This window comes from Amblyomma maculatum, chromosome 3 (assembly GCF_055883805.1).
Source record: "Amblyomma maculatum isolate TAMU_Amacu chromosome 3, ASM5588380v1, whole genome shotgun sequence".
NCBI lineage: Eukaryota > Metazoa > Arthropoda > Arachnida > Ixodida > Ixodidae > Amblyomma > Amblyomma maculatum.
Genome location: NC_139346.1, coordinates 73,949,697 through 73,976,494, shown reverse-complemented (window position 1 = coordinate 73,976,494; position 26,798 = coordinate 73,949,697). Strand labels below are relative to the sequence as shown.

The following is a 26,798-nucleotide window of genomic DNA, read 5'->3' as shown; positions in this document are numbered from 1 at the left end:
AAGAAAGTATTTGCACAATGGCATTCATTACACATGCATTGCTCCTTCTCCCGTGTCCTCCATCGCAGTATAAGTTTATCCTTCAAGTTCACAAGGCTCCATAGCGCGCGAAACAATTAACCTTGCTGTTTTAGGTGACAGCACATTCTGTGAGCTAGCTCCCAGTCAGAGGGACGTGCAGTAATGCTTTACACGATGCAAGTGACCCTTGTAAAGCAGATTAGGATTGCAAACGAACGGTCGCATACACGCGTATGCCTTGATTCCGTGCGCGTCTATGACGGTGAGCTGGCTGCAGAAGGGCACACAGCAACATGCTGGCATCATTCCGAATAGAGCTTGGAGCTAACAGCGACTGCTGTGATGTTAAAAATGAAACAATCGCTTGTGAGCATTCCAATGCACCTTTCGGTGCATGCACGGGTTCTACGAAGGCGCACGTTGACAGCGTACTCGATGGGAGGCGCGGGCGGATTGAGCAAAACATAGCCGCCGCGCACAGTTTCTGTTTCTTTCACTAGATGGCGCTAACTTTTGTGAAGCCTCTATTCTTGAAATGTAACCGGCTGATCGCATGCTGAAAAACCCTGCGCAAAAAAGACGACCCAGGATAGCCGCTTCTGCGCACTTTCGTTGGTCCCTTGCCCACTGATGAAAAAAGCTTGACGGGCAGCACCGGTCGGCTCGGGTTTTGACTATGTTGGTCCGATGTGCCTCTGCAGAACAAAAAAAAAATGTCCGAAGTTCGAGGCATTTCTTCCAGTCCGCAAGATATCACTGGCATCAGGCGATGCAACTTTTACTTGCGGATGAAGATTGTAGATGGGCGATGGATGTCCGATGCGGAATTCTTGAAATATAAACTGGCTGATTGCATGCTGAAAAAACCTGCGCAACAAAGACGACCCAGGATAGCCGCTTCTGCTCACTTTGGTTGGTCCCTTGCCCACTGATGAAAAAAGCATGACGGGCGGTGCCGGTCGGCTCGGGTATTGACTACGTAGGTCCGATGTGCCTCCGCAGATAAAAAAAAAATGGCCGAAGTTCGAGGCATTTCTTCCAGTCCGCAAGGTATTACTGGAATCAGGCGATGCAACTTTTACTTGCGGATGAAGCTTGTAGATGGGCGATGGATGTCCGATGCGGAATTCTTGAAATGTAACCGGCTGATTGCATGCTGAAAAATCCTGCGCAGAAAAGACGACCCAGGATAGCCGCTTCTGCTCACTTTGGTTGGTCCCTTGCCCACTGATGAAAGAAGCTTGACGGGCGGTGCCGGTCGGCTCGGGTATTGACTATGTTGCTCCGATGTGCCTTTGCAGAACAGAAAAATGTTCGAAGTTCGAGGCATTTCTTCCAGTCCGCAAGATATCACTGCCATCAGGCGATGCAGCTTTTACTTGCGGATGAAACTTGTAGATGGACGATGGATTTCCGAAGTGGAATTCTTGAAATGTAACCGGCTCATTGCATGCAGCAAAAACCTACGCAAAAAAGACGACCCTGGATAGCCGCATCTGCACACTTTGGTTGGTCGCTTGCCCACTGATGAAAAAAGCTTGAGGGGCGGTGCCGGTCGGCTCGGGTGTTGACGATGTTGCTCCGATGTGCCTTTGCAGAACAGAAAAATGTTAGATGTTCGAGGCATTTCTTCCAGTCCGCAAGATATCACTACCATCAGGCGATGCAGCTTTTAGTTGCGGATGAAACTTGTAGATGGGCGATGGATTTCCGAAGCGGAATTCTTGAAATGTAACCGGCTCATTGCATGCAGCGATAACCTGCGTAAAAAAGACGACCCAGGATAGCCGCATCTGCACACTTTGGTTGGTCGCTTGCCCACTGATGAAAAGAGCTTGAGGGGTGGTGCCGGTCGGCTCGGGTATTGACTATGTTGCTCCGATGTGCCTTTGCAGAACAGAAAAATGTTCGAAGTTCGAGGAATTTCTTCCAGTCCGCAAGATATCACTGCCATCAGGCGATGCAGCTTTTACTTGCGGATGAAACTTGTAGATGGGCGATGGATTTCTGAAGCGGAATTCTTGAAATGTATCCGGTTCATTGCATGCTGCGAAAACCTGCGCAAAAACGGCTACCAAGGATAGCCGCATCTGCACACTTTGGTTGGTCCCTTGCCCACTGCCACGCCTGGCCCCGAAGCTCATCTTCCTCTTTACAAAACGTAAATCAGAAGCATATAATTCGTATCCTTTAAGACTGCTTTTTTTAGAAACAGCGCTCTCGCGTATAAAGAGCGACATGTCAAATGTGAAAGAGTTACCGTTGTGCTGCAGATTGCTGAGCTATTTTCGATCCAAAAACTAAGAAGGAATCAAAAACAAGCCTACCTTGACGCGAAGGAACACCGTGCGACATTATAGGAGCAAACAAAACTAATAAACCAAGCGGTACCTCCTGATATGTCGTTATATGCGCGTGTTAGTCAAACCTAATTAATGTCGGCTTGTGAAGCCCATTTGCAAGGCTATGTTCAGTTTGGCACGAAAGCATGTCCGCCGCAGCAGCTGCAGTCCCGTCATCGCCAAACGTAAGGCGATTCGAGTGCGCTTCATTGCCCGCAGAAAGCAAGAACGTCTACGCCGTCGCCATCTTTTTCTCGCCTCCTCCTCAGCCGCGCGCTTGTCTGCTCATAACAGTGGGAACATATAAATTGTAGCCGCATGTTTTACTTTTTTTTAACACGGTTAAGTTACAGACAAGCGCAGCTGTTCAGGCCTTCACCTCATCAAGTGTCAAGTTTTGCTCTGCCTTTGACCTGACAAAAACTGATCGGGCAACCTTCCGCTGATCAGTTCCGCCGGCTTCGCGTGTCCGAAAGCGTTACATTAGGGCGATAGGCAACAGTTCGTGCTGGCGTCGTCGGCGTTGTAAATACAGATTTTCGCGTCGATAAGTTAAAAAACCTAAGTGCGCAGTCCACAACTAACGGTGACTGTGCCTTAAGTATGCCGAAAAAAACATACCATACTCTACGTATATAGTTTTTGTGCAGTAACAACGTCCCTTGATATTGCAGCCTGGACTGCAGTGTACGCTCCGCCATCCGTTAACTCTTGTCACATAAGACGACCAATTCAAATTGACGGTCGCTTTTGGTGGGATAAATTTCCAGATTCGTATTTCGGTTGCGCTTTTGTAATAGGCGCCGCACGCTAGGCTCTAAAATTGTGACAGTACAGTAGAATAATTTACACAGAAGTATAAAACAGCAATGCATGGAACTGCCAGGTCATTGCCCCTTTACGTGTTGGTTGACCCTTATTGGTAATACGACAGTACGGCGTCGTTTGCATTGTTCTGAACAATTTATCTTTATCCATATCGAGACCTTGGGACGCAAATGGGAGAAGGATCAATGCCTGATTTAGGTTCACCAAAGTTGCCTTGCGATCTTCCTGCAGAAGTTGGTGAAGTTGTACAATGTAGACTTGGGCAAATATATTGATGCTCTCAGGGTAAGTAGTAGGAAGCTCCCATTTTATTTTTTGTTTTTCTTGTTCATTGAAGAATATGAGTATTGTTATAGGCATTTCGCCGTTTGATGACTTTGATGTATTGTTCCTATGTCCCCAATGCACTAGTGTTTTTTCGATATGATAACATATAACAAATAATATTTTGTCTAATCTCCTGCGACCTTGTTTTCTCGACAACTTATATGCGAGAAGAAACTGCGCTATTTTATGTTTGATACAAATGTCTCCAGCAAGACTTGAAGCGGAAGTGTTGATCTGAAATCGCGCGTGTCCCTGACAACGTATGAATTGCTGCTCACTTCTACCTTCATTCTATTATAGACCTGCGCCCGCCCTCACATTCCGAAAGATGTACGTTACGCTCTCAAGTCGGTTGCGTACGGCAAAGATTTTATGACAGGCTGACGAAGGAAAGGCACCTGTCGACTTCATCACGCGCAAGCAATAGCATGGCACAAGTTGACTACGAGGACAAGATAGAAAATAAAAATCAAGAAAAGAGGTTGCATGCATTTTGTCTGGATTATGTTTGATAACCTGCATGAAAGTAAGAGTTGAACACACTCCTGAATTAGCAACGTCAGTGGCAAATTACGCCTTTGTGTATTGAACAAAGTGTGGAGCTCTCTCATGTTGGTCTCATGTAAGCCTTGCTGGCCACCTTTAATTAATCAGTGTAGCATGGGCAGTAATGTTTTGGGGGCATGCAATGGTGTTTTACAAGCTAATGACCTCACAAAAGTACTTTTTCACTCATTACTGTAGCACGTGGCTTCGAAAGAAGAAACGGAAGCAGAGGTGGTCAATTGAAAGGACAATTTTGTTGTGTCTGAACGCACAGGTGTATACATCATACCCTGGAATGCTATAAAGGACATCTCAATTCTAAGAAACGAACAAACTACCTTCAAATCCATCCGTACCTTTTCGATATGAGTTACAACGATGCACATAGTAACTCCGCTTTCGAGGCACTTGCACCGCTGTGCATACTTTAGACACCACGATACATTGAAGAGGTAAAGTAACCTCTGAAAACGTTTAAGAGATTTCGAGCAAAATAGATTTTATTTATTTACCAATATGGTCTAGTGATCTTCGTCGAAAACTTCTGCACATTATAATAACCTAGAAGAGCAATATTCTTGTTATGAATCTCACCTAACAAAGACATAAAACCAACATTAAGCTAAAATAGTTGCATTAGGATGTGTATCTTTATGAAGGGATGTCACAAGTGTTGTTATTGTATTTTATGCTAGAAATGACTTAAAACGCGAGTATCATCAATCCTAACTGAGCTCCTCATGATGTTAGGAGAGGGTTTGTGAGCATGATAATTTTGTTCTTACAAAAATACATTCATATCGTTTAAAGATTAGGGTAATATGAGTTAATGCATCTTATTCTAGCCTAGTTATATATTACGTTAAATTGGTGGATAGCATGTACTACACCATAAGAAACCTGGAAATGGTGCTTATAGCTAGTATATGTTTAAATGCGAAACCTCTATAAGCTTATGAATGCAGATCCGTGCATCCCCAATCGTGCAGTGTCACGGCCAACTTGTGTATGAAATGACGCCGATGTGTCACAAACCCTCACTGTTACGGTCAACAGAGGTACGGGATCCCCTTTAAGATTACCGTCGTCCTTTTATGAGGTTTGAGAACACAAGTAAAGTTAGGCCAGTCAACCGTGAAGTATGCGCGTAGGTGTGTGATTAAGGAAGAAGTTCATGAAAGTCACTTTTTTACAAACAATTGAATATATATATATATATATATATATATATATATATATATATATATATATATATATATATATATATATATATATATATATATATATATATAGAGCGAAGGGTACGCTTCATTTAAAGAAACATTTTATTAGACTCGACGTTTCGACCAGAAGCTGGCCTTCATCAGGAGTGTGAATGCAAGCAATGGGAGCAGGTTTTATAAGCAAAGAGTGGAAAGAGAGACAGGTGCGCAGAGTACAATGGCATTGTAGTGACGGGTGGGGTAAAAAGCAGGTGCAGGCGGAGTAGTGGAAGAAAGTGCAGGTGGGAAAAAAAAAGAAAAAAAAAACGCACATGGAAGGAAGCACAGTAATAGGTATGACCCCAGGCGACAAAAGCAGGAATTGTGTGACCTTCATTGTGTGTATGGTGGGGGAGGCTGACATTCCTTTGGGCCACCTGCAGTAAGCTTAACTTGGCCATTTTGGGTGTGTTTGAGGAAGGAATTTACGGGGTAACTGAACTTTGAAGTGGAGAAAGAATACCAGGGCTCTCATTAATACCGGCATGCAGGGCATTAAATTTAAATATAAAGTACGATTCTCGCTGTTCCCGTTCGCGGTTGCTATGGAAGCCGCTCTGGAGCAGGAAAACTTTAAGTTTTTCGAATTTGTGACTTTTCTGTTGCAGGTGTTTGGACAGGGGAAGGTGGGGGAGAGATTTGGTGTGTGCGCGATGGTTGTTGAAACGAATTCGGAAGGGGTTCTCGGTCTGCCCTATGTATTGCATTTGACACTCGCCACACTCGAGCATATATACCACGTTCCTGGAGTCACAATTCAAATTTCCGCGGATGGAGTGTTTAAATTCAGAGTGTGTGCTCTTTGCCGTGGTCGTTGTGTGCATGTGTTTGCAAACTTGACACCTATTTTTTCCGCACGGCATACAACCAACAATATCTGCTTTATCGATAGTAGAGTGTACTACATAATTTTGTAAATTTTTTCGTCGTCTGTATGTAACCCGCGGAACCACAGAAAAAATTTTGGAGAGGCGATCACTTTGTTCGATGATGTTAAAGTGTTTTTTTAGTATTTTGTTGATGTTCGGAAGGTTGTCTGCGAAAGTTAAGACCAGGTTAGAGCGGTGTTCATTTTGTGCTGCCGGCCGGTCTTCCCCAAATGTTCCATTGCGATCAATTAATCCCGCTTTTTGGATGGCATCATCAATATTAGTTGGCGGATTGTGCTGGTGTTTCAGAACCTCCCGCATACGGTTGGAATTTTCCTCGAAATCTTTTGAGCGTGAGCAGATTCGTTTGAATCTTATTGCCTGAGAGTATGGAATTGATGTTTTGCAGTGGCGCGGGTGGCAGCTTTTAAAATAAAGGTATTGATACCTTCATGATACCTTCAAAACGCAATGAACAAGCACTGTGGTAAAAGAACACTAAGAATATCAAAACAAGTATTCCAGATATAATAAGTAGGGCAAGAGTTACACAGAAAACATACCAAAAAATTACTAAGTCAGATCAATGTTTAAACAGAGGCGAAAATAATATTCAATTCACCAACAGTTTCTGGCAAAAAGAATTCTCACGGCTTTCTTGTTAGATGAGGCGTCGAAGTGGCAGAGTTGATCGGTAGCGGTGGCCGTAAAGATGAGATAAACGATGATTTAATCGGGGCTCGGTGACAAACAAGACGCTTTCCCAGCGCGAGCGGTCGCGATAGAGGCCCAGAAGACTTATTAATCCCACAGCTCACTGTCGCGGGCGTGCTGCGGTAAGGCTTTTTATACTCTTGGCTGGCTGCGCTGTTGCCACGTCAAGGACGCGCGGTCGCGGCCCCGAACGTCATGTCGAAGCTTGCTCTGAGAAGTGGGGAGATACTGTAAATTCCGCTCTATATGTGAGGCGGGCGATCCCTTAACTTCCACTTTATAGGTGAGGCAGGTTGTGTCACGGGGTTATGTTTAATATATAAGAAATGAAATCACCCTCCACCGGGAATCGAACTCCTAACCCTCCTGTCAACAGGCGAGTGCGCTAACCGAATAAACCACGCCAGGTATTTTTTTTACGTCATTGCATTTCAGCAAGAGATCCTAAGAGATAATAAGTGTCCACCACACTTCCACTGACACGAGATATTATTTTTTTCAACTTTATCAATTCATAAGCAATGTTTATCTGCTTCGCTGGTAATGCAGCGCGCAATACACCATTCTTAGGCGTACGAAAGCTCCAATGAAATTCTCGCTCACAGGCATGGCAACAACACCTGCAGTGTTGAATTGTGTCCATGTTTTTCGTAAGCTATGGAGGCCAAGAAGCATGATAATGGCATAAGGGAATTCCGGTTTTCCTACAGACAAAAATCGTGTGCCATATGGATTTATTGTTAGATCTTTGTTTCTGTTATTTTGAGCACATCCCACAAGAAAATTGCTTCCCTGAAGTCTAAAATCTCATAATCAATACTTTAGGATTGTGTACATAAAAAGGCAGTTGTCGACCAAGGAACAATCAGGCATTTCTCGTGCAATCATATTATATATGATAGTGTACTTGTGTGAAGTTTAAAGAAGAACGTTTTTTCAAAAGATTGTATTGGCATTCGTTTGGTGTTTTAAAGCAAATATGTTCATGGGGACCAAAGCTTGACAACCGATAAATGGGTACAGGAATCATTGCTTCTAGTAAATATTGGAATCATTGCTTCTAGTAGATATTGGATAGTTACTGTATGGAAAATCCTACCTGTAACTTCATACATGCCAGTGCATCTAAACGCAAAAACCTCTCAAAGCACCCTTCATTTCATCTACCGAATATACAATAATTCCTGGTTGCAATCGACATATGCGAACTTCCGTAACTGTGCGAAGAACTACTGCTTTCTGATGCCGAAGAAACATAAAATCCAGACACGATTTGTCTGACAAATAAATGTGCAACGCCATGATGCAGGAACAAGAAACAATGTTGGTGATGATTGGTTCAAAGGAAGAGAAAGGCGCAGTATCTGTCACACTTACACTGTGGACCCCTGAACTGCGCCGTAAGGGAATGGAGGAAGATGGGAGCGAAAGTGGGAAGAGAGAAAGGAGAGCCGTAGTGGAGGGCTACGGAGTAATTTCGACCACCTGGGGATCTTTAACGTGCGCTGACATCGCACAGCACACGGACGCCACTTCGTTTCGCCTCCATCGAAACGCAGCCGCCGTGGTCAGGTTCGAATCCGGGAACTCCGGACAGTAGTCGGGCGTCTTACCAGTGCACCACCCTGGCGGGGCAAGAAACAATGTGCAAGAACAAGTTTCTTCTGATGGTCGTTTCTAAGGTGGATGCACAAATAAATACCACAAAGACCCGATGAATGTTTTCATATTCGTCGACGAGAAACGCAGCTTTCAGAACACACCATGCCTTTGAAACTAGAATTAGAGACAGTGAGGAGTCCTCCAGTCCAAGGACTGGAAGAAACAATGTGCAGGAACAAGTTTTTTCTGCTGGTCGTTTCTAAGGTCGATACACAAATAAATACAACAAAGACCCGATGAATATTTTCATATTCGTCCACGAGAAACTCAGCTTTCAGAACACACCATGCCTCGGAAACGAGAATTCGATACAGTGAGGAGTCCTCGAGTACAAGGACTGGAAGAAACAATGTGCAGGAGCAAGTTTCTTCTGCTGGTCGTTTCTAAGGTCGATACACAAATAAATACAATAAAGACCCGATGAATGTTCTCATATTCGTCCACGAGAAACTCAGCTTTCAGAACACACCATGCCTTGGAAACGAGAGTTAGAGACTGTGAGGAGTCTTACTGGCTCCTTACTCCTTACTAAGAGTCCTCCAGTCCAAGGACTGGAGGACTCCTCAATTACGCCCCTGTTGAAAATGTCTTTAACTTGCTCGGTGATCACCTTGCGCTCTGACGGCGACACGCGGTACGGCTTCTGGTGGATCGGATGGGCAGATCCAGTGTTAATCCTGTGGCGTGCGCGCGACAGCGGAAAACGCCGAGAGCCGTCGGATTGCGCGAAATCAAAGATGAGCATGTGCTGGGGCAAGAGGTTATTTAACATCTGTCGGTTTGAGGTGTTCAACGATGCGCTGATCTTCGTAAGAAGCTTCTCATCAGCAGGTGAGTTAGTGGCGGGGTTATCAAGGGAAGAAGTAAGGAGAGTCACATAATTCGGGAGAGCTGTGCTACATGAAGCTAATTTAGAGCCCGCTGGAAAAGCAACCGGTTCTGGCGAGCAATTTATAGTCCACAGTCCGGTACGGGCCTCTTTCACGCAAACCAAACAATGCGGCACTAATACATATTTATTTACGCACTGTAAATTAAGAGGTGCCACAGTAACCTCAAAAGCGTCATTAATAGGACGGGAGCAGGACACCTGAACGCACACTGCAGAATGTGGCGGTACGACGATTTCATTACAGACACACAAAACATCTTCATAATTTGACATCTGTTCCAAAAGTTCGAGAGGAAGAGAACCACTAACACCTAGCTCTCCCTTTCGAAAATCAACTGTAGCGCCGCATATACGCAGGAAGTCAATTCCCAAGATTATATCGTGTGTTGATCGGGGCAGTACTGCAAATTCCGCGGGAAATACTGTACCCCCCAACGAAACTTTAACGCTGCATACCTCAACCGGACACAATAACTCTCCTCTTACTCCACACAAATTAGCCGTTTTGTCCCAAACAAACATAACTTTGTTCTTCAAAAGGTTCTTAGTCTAAACTCATTACCGAGACAGTAGCACCACTGTCTACCAACGCCATCGTAGGTAAACCATCAACAAGCACATTAACCTTGTTCTGTAACATGCACACAGACGGAGCAATATAGAGTAGCAGCGCACATTGTTCAGCGACCTCACCTCCATTGGCCGCGCTGGCTAGTTTTCCTGCGTTGGTGGTGGAGATCGGCGCCGTGGTGACGGAGAACGGCGCACACGAAATGACGGAGGCGGTGTCACACTACAGTCAGACGCTGGAGAATGGCTGCGGAGTCCTTCGTTTTGAATACGGCCCCTTCGGGATGGACGTTCGGGCCGATAGCTGTCGATGTAGGGCAGTACGGTTCGTCGGTTCGATGCCGTCGGAGGATTCCTGAACTGTGTGCGTCAATTGCAGTAGCGGGAAAGGTGACCCGCGACACCACACCGGTAGCACACGGGCATAGGGCGATCAAGCAGCTGCGCTTCAGTGGACTCTTGCGAGGTAGGACGCGACGGATATTGAAATGTAGGCTCCGGATCGACGTAGCTTTCCCGTGGTAGGCGCGGTGTACGGTTTGAGTAGGAACGAGTGTCTCTGCGCTGATGAGAGAATTGCCGGTAAATCTGGTAGGGCCTTTGTCGCCGGGTGTCCAGGTCGTCCCGGAAGGCGAAGTCGGTATCATTGGCTGGTGTATAGCTAGGCGTTGGTGGGCACGTACGTGCATGGGTTGGAAAAGCGTATGCTTCCTCCGCGAAGCCAGAGGGCGGCCAGGCAAGCAGCGCACGTCGTGAAATTTCATCCCTTACGATTTGACGAATGGCGCACAGGAGACTTGGGGATGGAGAGTCTTCGACGCTGGCCATGGTAGTGACATTTGCCAGTCGCCCAAACCTCGGTGTAATGCGGCGTGTCTTGAGGGCCTCGAATGTTCGGCAGTGTCGAATAACGTCGGTGACTGAACTCAAGTTGTCTTTGGCAATGAGGAAGTGGTAGACGTCTTCCGCAATGCCCTTGAGTAGATGGCCTACCTTGTCTTCCTCGGTCATCCAACTGTCGACGGTCTTGCATAATTTCAGTACTGCCTCGATGTACGTTGTGCAAGGCTCGCCTGCTGTCTGGGCTCTCTGAGAAAGTGTCTGCTCAGCCTGCCTCCTCTTTGCAGTCAGATCGGCAAAACATTCTTTGATAGCTTCCACAAAGCCCTCCCAAGTGGTCAGAGAGTCTTCGTGGTTCTCGTACCACATCAAGGCGGTTTGCGTTAGGAAGAATATCACATTCGCTAGTTTCGTCACCGAATCCCAGCGGTTGAAGCAGCTCACACGTTCAAAGAGAGTGCAGCCACTCATCAACATCTTCCCCTGCTTGACCGGTAAAAGAACAAGGCTCTCGAAGCGGTAGCGTCGTACTTGAGGCAGTGGGTGGTACATCACCAGACGGGGACAGAATGCTTCGCTTTGATGATCGAGACTGCTCATTTGTCTGCTGCGTTTTCAGAGGAATATGGGGAAAACCAGCGAGACGACAGCTCCGGCGAGGCTCCAGCGATTGAGGATGCGTCCTGAGGGTATTCGTACCCAGCACCTCAACCAAGTTGTTAAGACGGGGGTTTGACGTCGGAGCGCTTCACAGGTATAGGAGGCAGAGAACTCAGCTGGTGAATGGCTGCGAGTCTGGCCACGGGCACGAGAGTCTCCTCGTCTTTCTCAACTTCCTTTTTCCTTTCTTCATCTATGTGTTTTACTCTTCAGGATTGCTACAATATCATAACATTTAAACTCTCTCCCCATGCATGCATTGGCATTTTCCTTTGCCTTTAGTACTTCATCATTCAAGTGTGACTCTGGACATTATAAGGGTGCAGTGCCACGCGAAAGTATGAGTGAGTAGAGTGGGCCACCTAAGTCGGGAGTAGTAGTCTGGCGTCTCACACCCGATAACTCGTAAAACTTTTCTACCATTGCCGTAGCCTAACAAATGCTCTCTTTATTTGAACAAAAAACTACTACCTCGTCACCGTAGGTCAAGATTTTCACGTGCGCTGAGAGTAACCTGAAGCCGATTATTCGGTCAGAATAGAGGATCTCCAAACAGAATCTCGAGGTACAGGGCCAACAATAGGGGCCCAATGGCCATTTCTGCCTCACGGAGGATCGCACAAGGAGGCTTTCAGTGCAGCTCTCCATAAACAATGATGCTCGTTGTGCAATTAGCGCACGCGATTAGTGCGGCCTCCACTATTACGCTAGGCTACTAGAATCAGCCCGATGAAAAGAACATCATGGGACACGCGATCGAAGGCCTTTTAAGGGCACGTGAGAAACGACTGTTGGATCTCTTTGTCTACCGTCAAACCAACGCTGTTGCCATGGAAACCAACGTAATGACATCATGGCGCTTCCTAGCAACAATGTGACGTCATGGGGGAGGGTGGCGGTGCTATGACGGCGTGCGGAAAGAGCGGTGGCACAAAAAAACCTAGAAACTTCGACGCCGTCGTCTTCAGGCGATTGCGGCTTGCGTCCAAATGTCACGTGGCTATGAGAACGCCGGGCGATACACAGTACCACAAATCGCACCATTCAATTTGCACTGCATCGAAAGTGCGCCAATTAACACCATGCGACAGGATTAGCGTTCGGCCTTCGATCGGACGACGGCGCTGGCGACGCGGGTCTTTCTCCCATTTCTTTTCCTTTCCTTCTTTATATTCTCCTCTGTCCGTAAGATTCTGCGGAGCCACTAGTAGGCCCGTGCACTTTCTTTACTTTTGCCTGCCGTCTCAACAACTACAAGATGAGCGATGGTGTACCGTCCAATCTTATACTAGCCGGAGAAGGTGAGATACAGCGCCTTTGATTACCTGTAAAGCAATTTTAATTTTATACAGCACTGCTACAAGCACGCGCCAAGGAAAGGAATATTCCACTGTACGGCACGAGTCACGGCCTCGACAGCACAGGCTGTAAGAGGGGCGCGTGTTGTACCGTGTGTTGCGGCCACAGTATAGGATCGGAGAGGCTATATATAGCCTTTCCGATCTCAGCAGCGTAATAAATAGTGAGCTGAACCTTCGAGGTTCCGCTCAATTTCCCCATGACAGCTGATGGGTACCTAGGTTCTGCTATATCTGGGATTTCTGAAATGAGGAGATAAAATTTTACACTTTACTTGTATGCCTTCTTGAAGATGCTTATTATTAACCAAAATACAAAAAGCACAAGAAGCAGGGACGGATGGGAAATCCCTAATAGAGCAAAACCTAGGTACCCATCAGCGGTAATGGGAAAATGAGCGGAGCCTCGAAGGCTCAGCTCACTATTTACTACGCTCCGTGTCATAATGAGTGCAGTTTGGACTATTAAAAGTTATGTTGTTGTTACTCTAAAGTTCTCCCTAACGGCATTGAATAATGAAACAGCGTACCACGAAAACCCGGCTTGCAAGACCCTATTTTAAAGAACACCTTCCTTTCGTCCTTTAATGTTGTCACTCGGTCGGAAACTAATGTCGTCTATGTGCCAGCTTGTTTTTTTTTTCGGCAGGAATAGAGAATGACCCAAACGCTATAATGACAACTCTTTTTGCGCAATCGCTAGCAGCGCTGACCGAGTGGTAAGAATGTCACCTGTCGTCTTTGGTAATATTAATTCCCCAAACTTTGACCGCTTTTCTGATGTCGCCTGCCATCTGATGCGCGCTTTGGTAATCTACCGTTCGTTCACGAGAGAACTGTCTGCTCCGAGTTATACTGCCTATGGCGCAGCATGTTGGAGGGACATAGATATACTGTTTTTGTTCATTTGTGATATTGAAAATAAGGTTACCCTAAAATTCAAGCTTTCAGCGTAGTAGAAATCTCTCCTAGCGTATCTATACGGAGTTAATGAACAAAATTCTTCAAAGAAGCCAAAAAATACCATATCTATATGTCTATAAAGCGTCATAATGTATAGACACGTAGCTCTCGCATTTTGATTTGAATATGTTAATTGGGGCGTGTCACACGGCTCATTGGAATTTTGTAATCAAAGTGATTAGGTACAAGAAAAGAGTACATTTTTTTTTACTACCATTGCTTTGAATTCCAAAAATACCAAGAAATATAGACTTTTTTATGCCATTTCACAAGTTTAGATACAATCAGTTTTTCTGTTCACTCATTTCTGACAATGGTGCAATCAGTTAGTGTAAGGCGGGATAAATGGGGCCTCGGTGTGAATAATTACGCAGTTACCTGAGATTTTACGGTTCGATTTAGGTTAACTGTGAAAGAGCAGATACCTTCAAGCAGAGCATGAGCTTTCAAGCAATTTGAGCTCACCTGTTGACAAAGCGCTGTAGGCGATTGCCTTGCACCTGCCTGGCTCCTACAACGTTGTCTCGACATCATTAAATAACCGCATACCGAACTAGCTCAGCAATCAACATTATTAATGGTCACCGCGACGCCTTTGTAATCATCATCATCGTCCTCATGTCCTGCCCTTGATCATTTCTTCTTCTACATTTATTAATTTATTTCATTACCCTCAGGGCCCGAGGACATTGCAGAGGGGAGTGGGGCACAAACATGAAAGTCAAACACAAAAACAGCGGTAAAATAACATATATGAAAAATATAAGTGCGGGTCACGGGGAAAAAAACAAAAAGGTTACATCAAAAATAAAAAGAAAGAAAATAATATAATCTCATAGAGTAAAAGAAAATAAAGAAATAAGATAAGTATACAAAGCGTAAGCAGAACTATATCAAACAAAAACGACAAGAAAAAAAAATAACTCGACGCCGTATTATGCGCCGGCAAAAGGAATAACACCCGTTTGGAAAGACTGCAGTGTGAAGAAACATGAAAGTGTGAAGAACCGTCACGTAGAACGTGATCACGAGCAAGGGCGAAAGTTTGCTAGAACCCTCTTACGCTACCTTTGGCTTCAAGACTGCCAGAACCGAGACCACCGTAAGCTACAAGAAGATAAATGAAGGGGAAATGAGAGTACTCGTTATAATACATGAAGGAAAGAAGCGAAAAGTAGGCGAGGCTAAGGAAAGCATTGGGTATTGATGTTTATGTCTTTTTTTAAATTCTTACTTCGATAATCACATAAATTAGTAATGCAATCTGTTCAGCAGAAAGATATTTAAACACAAAGTAGAAGGAAAAACAACGTGCCGATGGTGGGAACCGAACCCACGACCTCCGAATATCGCGTCCAGGGCTCTTATAACTGAGCTACATCGGCCGCTGTCCCCCCTACTACTTTCTTGGGTATTAATATGGTCTGCATCCGAACCTTGAGAGTGTTCACCAGCGCCACACTCAACCATAGCGGTGGACGTGGAACGTGCTGTGTTACCGCCAGCGTCACGTAGAACGTGACCAAGAGCGAGGGCGAAAGCAGTGCTAGAACCCTCTTACGCTACCTATGGCTTCATGACTGCCAGAACCGAGACCCCCGTAAGCTATAAGCAGGTAAATGAAGGGGAAATGAGGGTGCTCGTTATAATACATGAAGGAAAGAAGCCAACAGCCGGCGAGGCCAAGGAAAGCATTGAGGATTGTATTTTGTCCTTTTTTTTACTTTTACTTCGATAATCACATAAATTAGTAATATAATCGGTCTAGGGGAACGATAATTAAAAAGAAAACAAAAGGAAAAACAACGTGCCGATGGTGGGAACCCAACCCACAACCTCTGAATATCGCGTCCGGTGCTCTTCCAACTGAGCTTGATCGGCCTCTGTCCCCCCTGCTACTTTCTTGGGTATTAATGTTGTCTGCATCCGAACCTTGAGAGAATTCACTAGCGCCACCCTCAACCATATATATATATATATATATATATATATATATATATATATATATATATATATATATATTTATCACGTTCTACGTGACGCTGGCGGTAACAAAGGACGTTCTACGTCAGCCGCTATGGCTGAGGATGGCGCTGGTGAACACTCTCAAGGTTCGTATACAGAGAACATAAATACCCAAGCAAGTAGCAGGGGGGACAGCGGCCGATGTAGCTGAGTTGAAAGAGCACCGGACGCGTTATTCGGAGGTCGTGGGTTCGGTTCCCACCATCGGCACGTTTTTTTTTTCTTCTACTTTGTGTTTAATTATCTTTCCCGTAAACACATTACATTACTAATTTCTGCGATTATCTAAGCAAACATTGAAAGAAAAAGGCATAAAAGTACCATCCCCAACGCTTTCCTTGGCCTCGCCGACTGTTGGCTTCTTTGCTTCACACATATATATATATATATATATATATATATATATATATATATATATATATTGAAGAGGGTTTTATTTGGGGCTATTCGAAGGACTGAAGACAGCGACCGGTGACACAAGACGATCGTAGAGCGAAGCACAATATCGTCCGAACAAGACAGTCCGAGCCCTCAGTGCGCTCGCCAGCCGATCGGCGTCTTCATCGTCGTTAGCATCGGCGCTGTACCATCTTCCCTCTTACAATTGCCCCGGCGGAAACAGGGAGCCATCCTGGCGACTTAGGGCGAGGGTATCACGAGGGGATCGGATTACGACTTATGTCGACTGACGTGAACAACTTCTCGCCCGCGTCGACGGTGGCTTGAAGAAGGCGTTGCCGGCTCCATGACATAGTTAACTGGTGAAGTACGCTCTAATACGCGATAAGCGCCATTATACTTTGCAGAGAATTTGCAGAGAGGAAAGTCAGCAGCGGGTGTTCCGTTATCGCTCACATGTCGGCGAAGATCTGAATGTCCGACGTGAATGAGCGAGCCAACTGACGGCACTGCTCAGCATTACGGGCAACAGCAGAAAGAGAAGTGTACTCTGAACTGTCGGGGTGGTAAGGAAGTACGGTGTCCAGTAGACAGGAAGGCTCACCACCGTATAGGAGAAATAATGGGGAAAATCCAATCGTTGCCTGAGACACTGTGTTATAGGGATAGGTGACGTACGGACGCACCTTATCCCAATTAGACGCGTCCGAAAAACGTACTGTCACGATCACAATATTGCGGGACGTGGGAGAGCGTGGCAAAACTGCATTCTGTGCCTTCTAACGGCGCCCGTCCGCTCCAGTTACCCTCGCAGTCTTCTCTGTACCCTTACTCCTCCTACCTTGCGCTCAGCAGACGCAGATCGAAACCAGCGCCAGGTGACGCTTTGATATCTAGCGATAGCATGTGCCCCAGCCGCTGCGGTGAGTGAAGCAGATTGCGCGCCGTGTTTCGCGCCGAAACACGGCGCGCAAGCTTGTAAAAAGGAATATTCTTCAAGCTGTTTTCAAAAAGATTCTCACAAAATCTTGCATTCACTGCATTGAAGAAAGTTTCTTAAGGCAGACAGCCAGATTGGAACAAGCAGGCTACCCTCCTAAGCTGTTGGCCTCTGTCGCTGAAGGTATGCTGAATAAGTCAAAAAGACCTTTAGCTGAAAGACAGCAGATGCGCATAAAGAATTTGGTTGTTCTGCCATACAAACATCAAATTTCCTACAACCTGAGAAAATTTTGAAAAAAAGTTGGTGTAGAAGTAGTTTTCAGTGCCCCTGAGCGTTTAACGCGTCTCTGCAATTGTGTAAATAAACCTACAAAAGTAAGGAACATTTGCACCACTCGCCACCAGCAGCCCTTTGTTCAGTGTTCTAAGTCGGTTATTTATTCCATTCCTCTGTCTTGCGGCAAAAAGTACATTGGTCAGACGGGTCGCTGCTTAAACGAGAGATTGAAAGAACACAAATACAGTGTAACCGTTCAAAAGCCGCGCCATCTGGGCATTCACTGTAGGGACTGTGAACAATCAAGATGCTTACCAGAATTCGAAAAAACCTCAGTGATAGGGAGACATGTCTATAAGCTAACACGTGAGATTATGGAAGCTGCCAGCATTGAAAGGATGAATGATCAGTGCGTAAGCATGCCTTCAATTATACTGTCAGAAAAAGAAGTAGGCTTTCTCTCAAGATAGTAGAGATTTTAACAGATTTCCAAAACTTTCACCGCTTTTTGGTTGTGTTTGAAGTCGTTTATCATTGACGATCTTTTTTGGCCGTGTTTTTTCTTGGGCTTTTATCCTGTTATCGTCATGCTCACAGTCCTGTCAATGTTTTTATTTCTAGCATTCAAAACCTGTTTACCTCTTTTTAATGCGGTTAGTGCCATGCTCACATTCTTGTTTGTAGAAACATTGCTGTTTTTTGCTTTTAAATGTTCATCTCTTTTTTCTGGTTATCGGCACTGGAGATAACTTTCATGCAGCAGAAATTATTTATCAGAGCTTATCCCTCATAACATTTTTGTTGTCTTTGGCCAATTCTTTCTTCAAGAAAGGTTTTTTAGCAGTGTTTTGCTCCCTGCATTGATCACGTGTTCTGATAGGCACAGCTTAAATACGGGTCACCTTCTTTCTTTTGAAATAAAAGTTGTCAGTTCAGCGCTCCGTCCTGTCTACCTTCGTTCTCTTGTATTGCGTCCTGTTCCGCGCTGTGGTCCCAAATATGGTTGTGTAATCTCTTGCCGATTATTCCGGCTATAACTATTTCATGATATTAAATACTTTGAATGAGTTGCGTCAGTTGCGTAAGTGTTTCTTGCACCGATTCCTATAGTGTTATGCTCGCGGTAGGCTTACATTTCAGCACATCCAATGACCTTGCTGCCGTACTAGGCGCTGGCGCCTCCTGCTTTTGCGAACTTTCCTTTCGCCGTTCGACTATACGCGCTTCTTCTGACGCAACTGTGCAATTCTAGCTATAAGCATCTCAGTTTGTTTTGCCTATTCAATGCTGCTAACTTTTGCACTCCTCAAGTTCTGAAAAATTCAACAGCAGTGATTGCAGGTGCCCTGCGTTTTGTGCGCCGCCTAGACTTCAGTGCTGAAACAAATGATGCAGAGTGCTGGTCATCCGGCTTGGTAGGCTCTTCCTCTTGTGTCCCATCATCATACGACAATGCAGCAAATCTGTTTTTAACAACTACTGGTGCAAACAGTTTCCGTCAGCCTGCTCTTGCCAGCTCCACCTCTCGATTTTTAGTCAGGTACTGAGAGGAAGCGATATTATGATCATTAGATTTGCCGCAAGAAAACGCTGCGGTGGATAATGATGCGACAGAGCTGGATGAGAGGGCTGTGGAGGCAACCAAACTGCGCCTTGAGAACTGGATAAGGTGTACTAGGTAAATAGCATTGCTGGTGTTGCGCCACGGCGGGACAGACTTCTTCACAGTAGGGAATTGACTTGGCTAGGACCTTTCTGGTCCACCTGGTAAAAAGAGAAACCTCACTACCAATCCAATCCAATCCAAAATATTCCAAAGTTAAATTTTGCACACCCAATTAATTTACGCAGTATTGGCTAACTGCGTTTGGGCAGAATGTTTGCAAATGTCCTTCTTCATAGCACCTGTAACAAGAAACCAGATTAGGTTCGTACGTTTTTCGGCACACTATGCAGCCGTTGTAGTAGGATTGATCCAGAAGAGAATCTGGTCCCTTTAATGTGACCATGTATGCCTGTAATGTATGCCTGTTTTCCATTTGAAGTGCGGCCAACACAGTATGTGTTCCTGATACGACGTCTTTACCACCGTTACGGGGTATCACATAAGTCTAGGTCCTAGACGAAACATCGCAAAATGTTGTGACCTGACGTAAAATATCTTTCTATTGGTAGATACTCCTCCGACGTTACTGGAATGTGTGTCACTGTGTACATTTTTTGTGCGTCCTGAAGAGTACCTAAGTGCACTGTGATGCTGTTAGATGTCTTGTGGCTAACAAATCCCTGGTACCATGTTGTACCAAGTGCTGTGTCCACCACGCGTTATACAGCTTTGGTTCACATTTTTGCGATGTCAAACCGCACTGTAGGTCTGATGTGTACTCTGGAGGAGTGCTGCAATATGAGGTTGGATAAATAGAAACCGGCTTATAAGGGGCAGCCCTTACCCTCTTCGCCGGTCGTGCGCAGACTGGCAGCCGAGGTAGTTTCATTGGCCGGCATGTCCGCTGCGAAGTATCAATTGTGACTTTTTGTTGCCCATCCATAGCCTGCTAGGAAGTTTGGTGCTCGAGTAGTTGCCTGAGCTCTGTTCCATATTGTACGTGACGTCCACGTTGCTCTTGGGTCAGGTGCTCATTCCAGGTGCAGCCTATGGGGATCAAGTTGACGCCTGGTCCAGTGCTTGTCGTTGGGCTCGCAGAGGTCGCAGCTGCGATGCAAAGCTCTATCGGCGTCCCCATACTTGATGCCTCATTGGCAGTAAGGCTCAGGACAGTCCGAGTAGGCCTAGCAGCCAATCCACGTTTGCATTTGATAGCTCCTACCCGGGGTATTGCGTCCTTGCAGGTCTTATTTCCACTCACAGGTTATTTGGCCTTCGCGCTCTTCTTGAGGAGTTTGGTGGCCGCTGCGGGCACGAACTATTGAAGAAACTCGGAGTCTTGGTGGACACGGAGCAGCCACGTTTACGATTAAGTTCACAGTGTGCGGAGGAAAAGTGTATGCAGCGCTGATAGTACAGAGATTATTTTCGCCATCAGACGGCCTTAAGACCGCCACGCGCTCCTGAAGCCCATATGTGCCCTTATTTGGTCTATAACCTTTTCTTCCAAGCATTGCATCTAAGGCCCAAGCACCAGACCGGGAGAAATCTTGTACCCATGGTACAACTGGTGGGCGCCCGGCCACACCGAGAGTGAAGTCTGATACCCCCAGAATGCGATGCCGATTCTCTAGCACAAGGCCACCCCTTCGAAGAAATTTGAGTGCCTCTTTCAATCAGGAAATAGACGGGCTTTGTTTACCTTCAAGAGGAACAATAAAGTGATTCCAGCGGCTGTCAACATATAATTACTAGTTCAATCGCCTGCTGAAATCGCCGCAGACTTAGAGGGGATTGGGCATGTCCAGAAACGATCGTATATATTTAGTCTTACTTCTAAAATAAGGCACATGCACCCCAAATTATTTCACTTCTGGCTTCACGACTAGACAATCAAAAATTGGTCTACTCTTTCCTAGTGGCCCTAGTCCCTCCGAGATATCGTCTTTGAATAATATTTAGCGCAAGAAATTTTATGAACACTTATTGTCACTAACGAACAAATCTAATAAAGGTCGTTGGAAACTGGATGACTGTTGACTGGGGAAATGATTTTAATGCCAAAAAGCAAGAGCGCGGTTTAAACTTAGAAAATAAATGATATATTTTATTAACGTGAAAGCTAGTGAAATTGGCGGATGAATCTTGCACAGCTTTGTTGTGTCTTTCATGCCTGAAAAGAATGTGTTTAGTTCATATGTTCGGTCTTGCCTACATTATTTTGGTGACCCCATACTGAACATGAAGGTCTTATTACGTTAGCGGACAATTGCTAGCAGTTTTCAGCTCTTGTCACTCCAGATTTATGGAAAGCCACCGACATTGTTGAGCATCCGACGCTGTGGCACAGACTACAAGAACAATACTTTTTAAGCTATTTGTTTAGCCTTCGCCTCGGCTTTCTTGGAAAAAAGAGAATTTTTTGGTTAGCAAAACCGGCTTTAAATCTATGCGATTTCTGAAGACCAGAGGCGTAGCTCAAACGTAATTTCTATCGCTTAATTGAACTCAATATTATTTAGCTCTACTTTAAAATACATTACGTGAACATCTACGCGCACACCACCGATATTGCTCTTTTGCCTTTCAGGACAGATATACAAATCTTTATCAGTGCTTGCATAATTACTCGAATATTCTGGACAGCTGGTTAAGAAGCATTTATTTGCCCCTCAGTGAGGATGAATGGGCACTGCTTGTTTCCCGTTTACTAACCCTCTACATCTCTACATATTGCTGCCTGGTGTCCCCATGTTCTTGCTGCGCCTGGAAAAAGAGGACACTGAAGTTGACTCTCGCGTGCTGTGCGCCGAACTTTGCCTGCTGGTACAGCTTCATCCCGTCGTTCTATCCAAGTCTAGCCCTGTTGTCCGTGACATATTTTGGTGTCGGCGCAGGGTATCGATCCCAGTATATGTCCCGCACTCCTCCGCATAACCAGGATTCAAGTCCTGTGCCAATCGACATTTCTGTTCACCGCGGTAGCCGGAGGAACCTAGGCCTACCACCTGAGCACGGGCCGTTGGAATTCACCACCGCAGCCGCCCCTCGACCTGTCATGCAAACTCCAGCGTACTACACTCTACAGAGCCCACGACTGCTTAAGGCTTTCCACGGCTGTCAAACGGAAGGCGTCGAAGACTGGCTCGCCCAGTTTGAACGGGTCGCCGCATTTAATCAGTGGGACGACGCCGCAAAGCTCAGGAACGTCTTTTTTAGCCTGGAAGATGGCGCTCGTACTTGGTACGAGAATCGCGAAGGCGGCCTAACATCGTGGCGCGAGTTCTGCCGCTGCATCCTGGACACCTACACCAGCCCGGATCGCCGAGAACGAGCGGAAAGGACTTCACGCTCTCGCATACCGATGCCGAACGAGACTATAACCATGTACGTGGAGGACATGACTAGGCTGTTCCGACAATCTGACCCGGCCATGCCCGAAGAGAAAAAGGTGCGCCATCTCATGCACGACGTGCTCGAGCTTAGTCATACCAGCCACCGAAAAACTACTGCATATCACCCGCAGACGAATGGCCTCACGGAGAGACTCAACAAACCATCGCAGACATGATCGCAATGTACATAGACTCGCAGCACAAAAACTGGGATGAAATTCTCCCCTACATCAGATATGCCTACAACACGGCCACCCAAGAGACGACGCGTTTTTCACCATTTCGCGTAGTCTGCGGACGTGACGTTCAGACGATGTTGGATGCCATGCTTCCGAGCTGCACAGATGATCATCCACTCACGCCAGACGCCGAGCAGTTTGCTCAGCGCGCTGAGGAAGCACGTAAACTCGCCCGCATTCACATTCAACAACAGCAGGGCACTGATGCACGCCGCTACAACCTCCGTCATCGACACGTCGCATACCATCCTGGAGATAAAGTTTTGGGGGTGGACCCCGGTGCGTCGGCCCGACTTGTGTGATAAACTGATTTCCCGTTACTTCGGACCTTACGAAGTTCTGCGCCGAGTCATGGAAGTGACTTACGAGGTTCTTCCAGTGGGTACTGTGCAACCCTCGCGTCGGCAACCACGCTCCTAGATCGTGCAAATTATCCGCATGAAGCCCTATTTCACGCAGTAGTGCTCTATGCGCTTGTTTCGTTGTCGCGTAGGACACCTTACCCCACCTCCGTTATCTATGCTGTCCATGTGCTGATCTTTCTTTTCGCTTACATTGGCCATCGCTCGCGCTCCGTCCCTTATTTCTTTTTTTAAGATGGGGAGTACTGCCGCCTGGTGTCCCAATGTTCTTGCTGCGCCTGTAAGAAGAGGACACTGAAGTTGACTCTCGCATGCTGTGCGCCGTACTTTGCCTGCTGGTACAGCTTCGTCCCGTCGTTCTAGTCAAATCTAGCCCAGTTGTCCGTGACAATATCTTTGTGATATATCGGAATGACGTACCTCCTCGAGAAAACGCAGTGAAGTAATTTTAAATAATATACGACCCAACTAAATCTAGAGGAGCAGACACGAGCAAATGTGTACAAATGCCGTTTAGGCAGTCCACATTCTGTCTACGCTTTGCAACGCTACGCAGGTATGAGAAGGCGCAAGCTATTTTGACTTACAAAATGTACGTGCGTCAAATAGTGGAGTTCTTCTCTGTGTTATTTTCTCGAGCATCTGCCTATAATTTTCGCCTCCTTGTGCTTTCGAAGCGTAAGGCGTTGCGCCTTTTTATGGGACTGTCAAAAGTTCTCGTCAATGTCGTTTTTCATCTTGAGACGCAAATCCCATTTCTTATAGCAAGAGTTTGTCTCTAAACAGAATCAAACACTCTTAGAACTGTGACCTCGCATATCGAATATTATATTTCTTTGCGAACCTGCAGCGTGTTTTAGTATCACAGTCTCACTTGCCCACTCCACATATTTGCTTTGCGCAGTTTTTTTACTTGATCGCTTGAAGGTCTCTTTACATGTGGCCATCCCATCTATGAGATTGTGCGGCTGCTGAAATTGCGTTTAATGATATGCTTCCGAGACATGCAAGGCTAGTGCATTTTCGCCTGCTGTTCAGTCTTTTGCAGGTGCACCTCAGATCGTTTCCCCCTGCTATTCCAGTTGCCGCTGATTCGCTGCGGTGTTGTACAAAAGCATATGTTGGCATCTTTCCCTTCGTTTCACTGGTCTTAACTAGGCATTATTAGCGGACCGCGAGCAGCTAGGCACGTGGCTGAAGGTGATACTCCGGCGTACGCGAAACGAGCTGTAGTAGCTCAGTGAATCTTTCGCTTCAGGCGTTCTAAAGCGAAGGCCTTGGATGGCTCACGAGAGGTTAAAACATAGGCAGGAAGTTTTCTGCAAAGCCTGTCCGCAATATGTTTCCACAAACCGTGGTTCTGATTAGTGATAGTAACAGTTAGAGAGGAGAAGCCTGCCTAGCCGAGCAATGAGGAAACTCCATGCGACAAAAACGAAGGCATCCAGTTCAATCCTACACTTGGAGAAGCATTGCGACTATTTCGCGCCAAGGAATGAAAATTTCCGCTGCGCGGCAGAAGGCTTTGCATCGACCTAGGAGCTCCTAGGGACTAGCAAAATCTTGTTGTGGGGGCCACTGACGACAGCGCCCAAAGCGGCAAGCTAACCAGGCGGACTGCCGGGAGACCCCGGGCGTGGGGACCGCGCCAAGCAGAGCGAAAATGGGCGCCATTATTACCTGATGTATAAATAAAGTTTTGCTTGTTATACCTGCTACGTCTACCACATGGTGGCAGCGGCGGGATACCCAACGCAGCATGACACCCAGAAGGACAGCAAGCCGAACGTAAGCGGGCGCAGCGTCGTGCCAGACACTCGCGGCGCGAACGAAGAGCGCGCTAGCGGCACTCCGAAAATGACGTTCAACCCGCTCGCCGTGGAACTGCCGACAAAGCTCGATTTCCGCAAGCCCGAAGATTGGACACGGTGGCACCGCAGGTGGGAACGCTACCGACTCCTCTCCGGTCTGACAGGACAGGACGAGCCGACGCAAATCAACACATTACTCTACGCCATGGGCGAAGAAGCGGAGGACGTGCTCACTGCTTTGATACTGACAGACGAACAGATGGCATCCTACTCCGCCGTGGTGAGTGCTTTTGAAAAGTATTTCCTACCTCGAAAGGTTGTCATCTATGAGAGAGCGCGATTTAACTCTCGGAAACAAGAGCAGCATGAAAACGTCGACGCATTTGCGACTGAACTGTTCAAGATGGCCGAAAGATGCAATTACGGAACTCTCAAAGACGAACTGATTCGGGACATGCTCGTGGTGGGCTTGCGAGACGTAATCTTCAGCGAGAGCCTGCAGCTTGACGCAGAACTCACTCTCGAAAAAGCAATCACAGCTGCCCGCAATTCAGAGAGCGTGAAACTTCAACTCTAGGAAATTCGCTCCATCGAACAGCCAGCTCTCGACATGGGAGAATTTCGCGGCCAGACAAACGTAAAACTCGCCGGAACGAAGCGAAGGTGCCTTTCAAGTCGCGCCCTCAACGTACACACAAGACGGAAGACGAACGCTGCAAGTGGTGTGGCGGTGTGCGTGACCACAGGAAGATACAGTATCCCGCGATAGACAAGACGTGCAACCAGTGTGGGAAAAAAGGCCACTACGCTCGTGTCTGCATGTCTAAGCCGAAGGACGGGACCTCGAGTATTCGACAACGACCAAAAGATCTCGGAGAGCTATATCTAGCCGAAATTAAAGTGGGAGTGAACACGCCGTGGAGGATTACTTCTACCGTGAACTTGATTCTTGCCTTCAAGGTCGACACCGGCGCGGATGAGACTGCAATCGCACACGACCAGTATGACAGAACCGTCATGGGACCCATCAAGTCAACGCAACAGCTGTTGATTGGCCCAGGCCAGGCAGCGGTAGCCACTGTTGGCTACATCGATGCAACGGTCACCTGGCGCAACACCGAAGTTCAAGAAGCAGTCTTCATCATCAAAGGATTAAAGGAACCGCTACTCAGTCGACCAGCTATAGAATCACTTGGGATTCTAAAGCGCCCTCTTGAGCTAGGCGAAACCCTCGCACAATCAACTGATGTCCCCAACTTCTTGGCCTCATAAACAAAGCCAACGTACGGGCTTGGAGTCATGAAGGCTGAGTACCGCATCAAAGTCAAAAAGGATGCTGAGCCATACGCAGTCAGTTATCCTAGGTGCGTGCCTCTTCCACTGCTTCCACTTGTGAAGAAAGAACTAGAGACGATGGAAGACTTGGGAGTCATCCAGAAGATCGAGCGAGCAACCGAGTGGTGTTTTCCAATGGTTGTCGCACGAAAAACGAACAGTTAGCTGCGCATCTGCATGGACTCTGGTCAACTCAACCAACAAATAATACGTGAACGTGTGCTGATGCCTACGGTGGACGAGTGTCTTGCAAAATTAGCAGGTGCAACAGTTTTCTGCCGCCTAGATGCACGAGCAGGATACTGGCAGGTGCCACTGTCGAAGGACTTTCGCGAATACACAACCTTTATCATACCAGTTGGCTGGTTCGAGTTTCTGAGGCTACTTACTCTTCGGAATACCCACAGCGCCAGAGTTTTACCAACGAAAAATGCTCTGTGGGCTCGAAGGACTAGATGGTGTGAGTTGTCTACAAGATGACATCATTGTCTCAGGGAAGACAACTGAGGAACACAAGACTAACCTACTGCTGGTGCTGAGGCAGCTGGAAGAT

The 26,798-nt window shown here is 46.4% G+C and overlaps 1 pseudogene; it reads right to left on the bottom strand.

The window, feature by feature from the left end:
- Window positions 1-4,020: 4,020 nt before the first annotated feature.
- LOC146194980 (uncharacterized) lies at window positions 4,021-20,002 on the bottom strand (annotated as a pseudogene).
- Window positions 20,003-26,798: the final 6,796 nt, after the last annotated feature.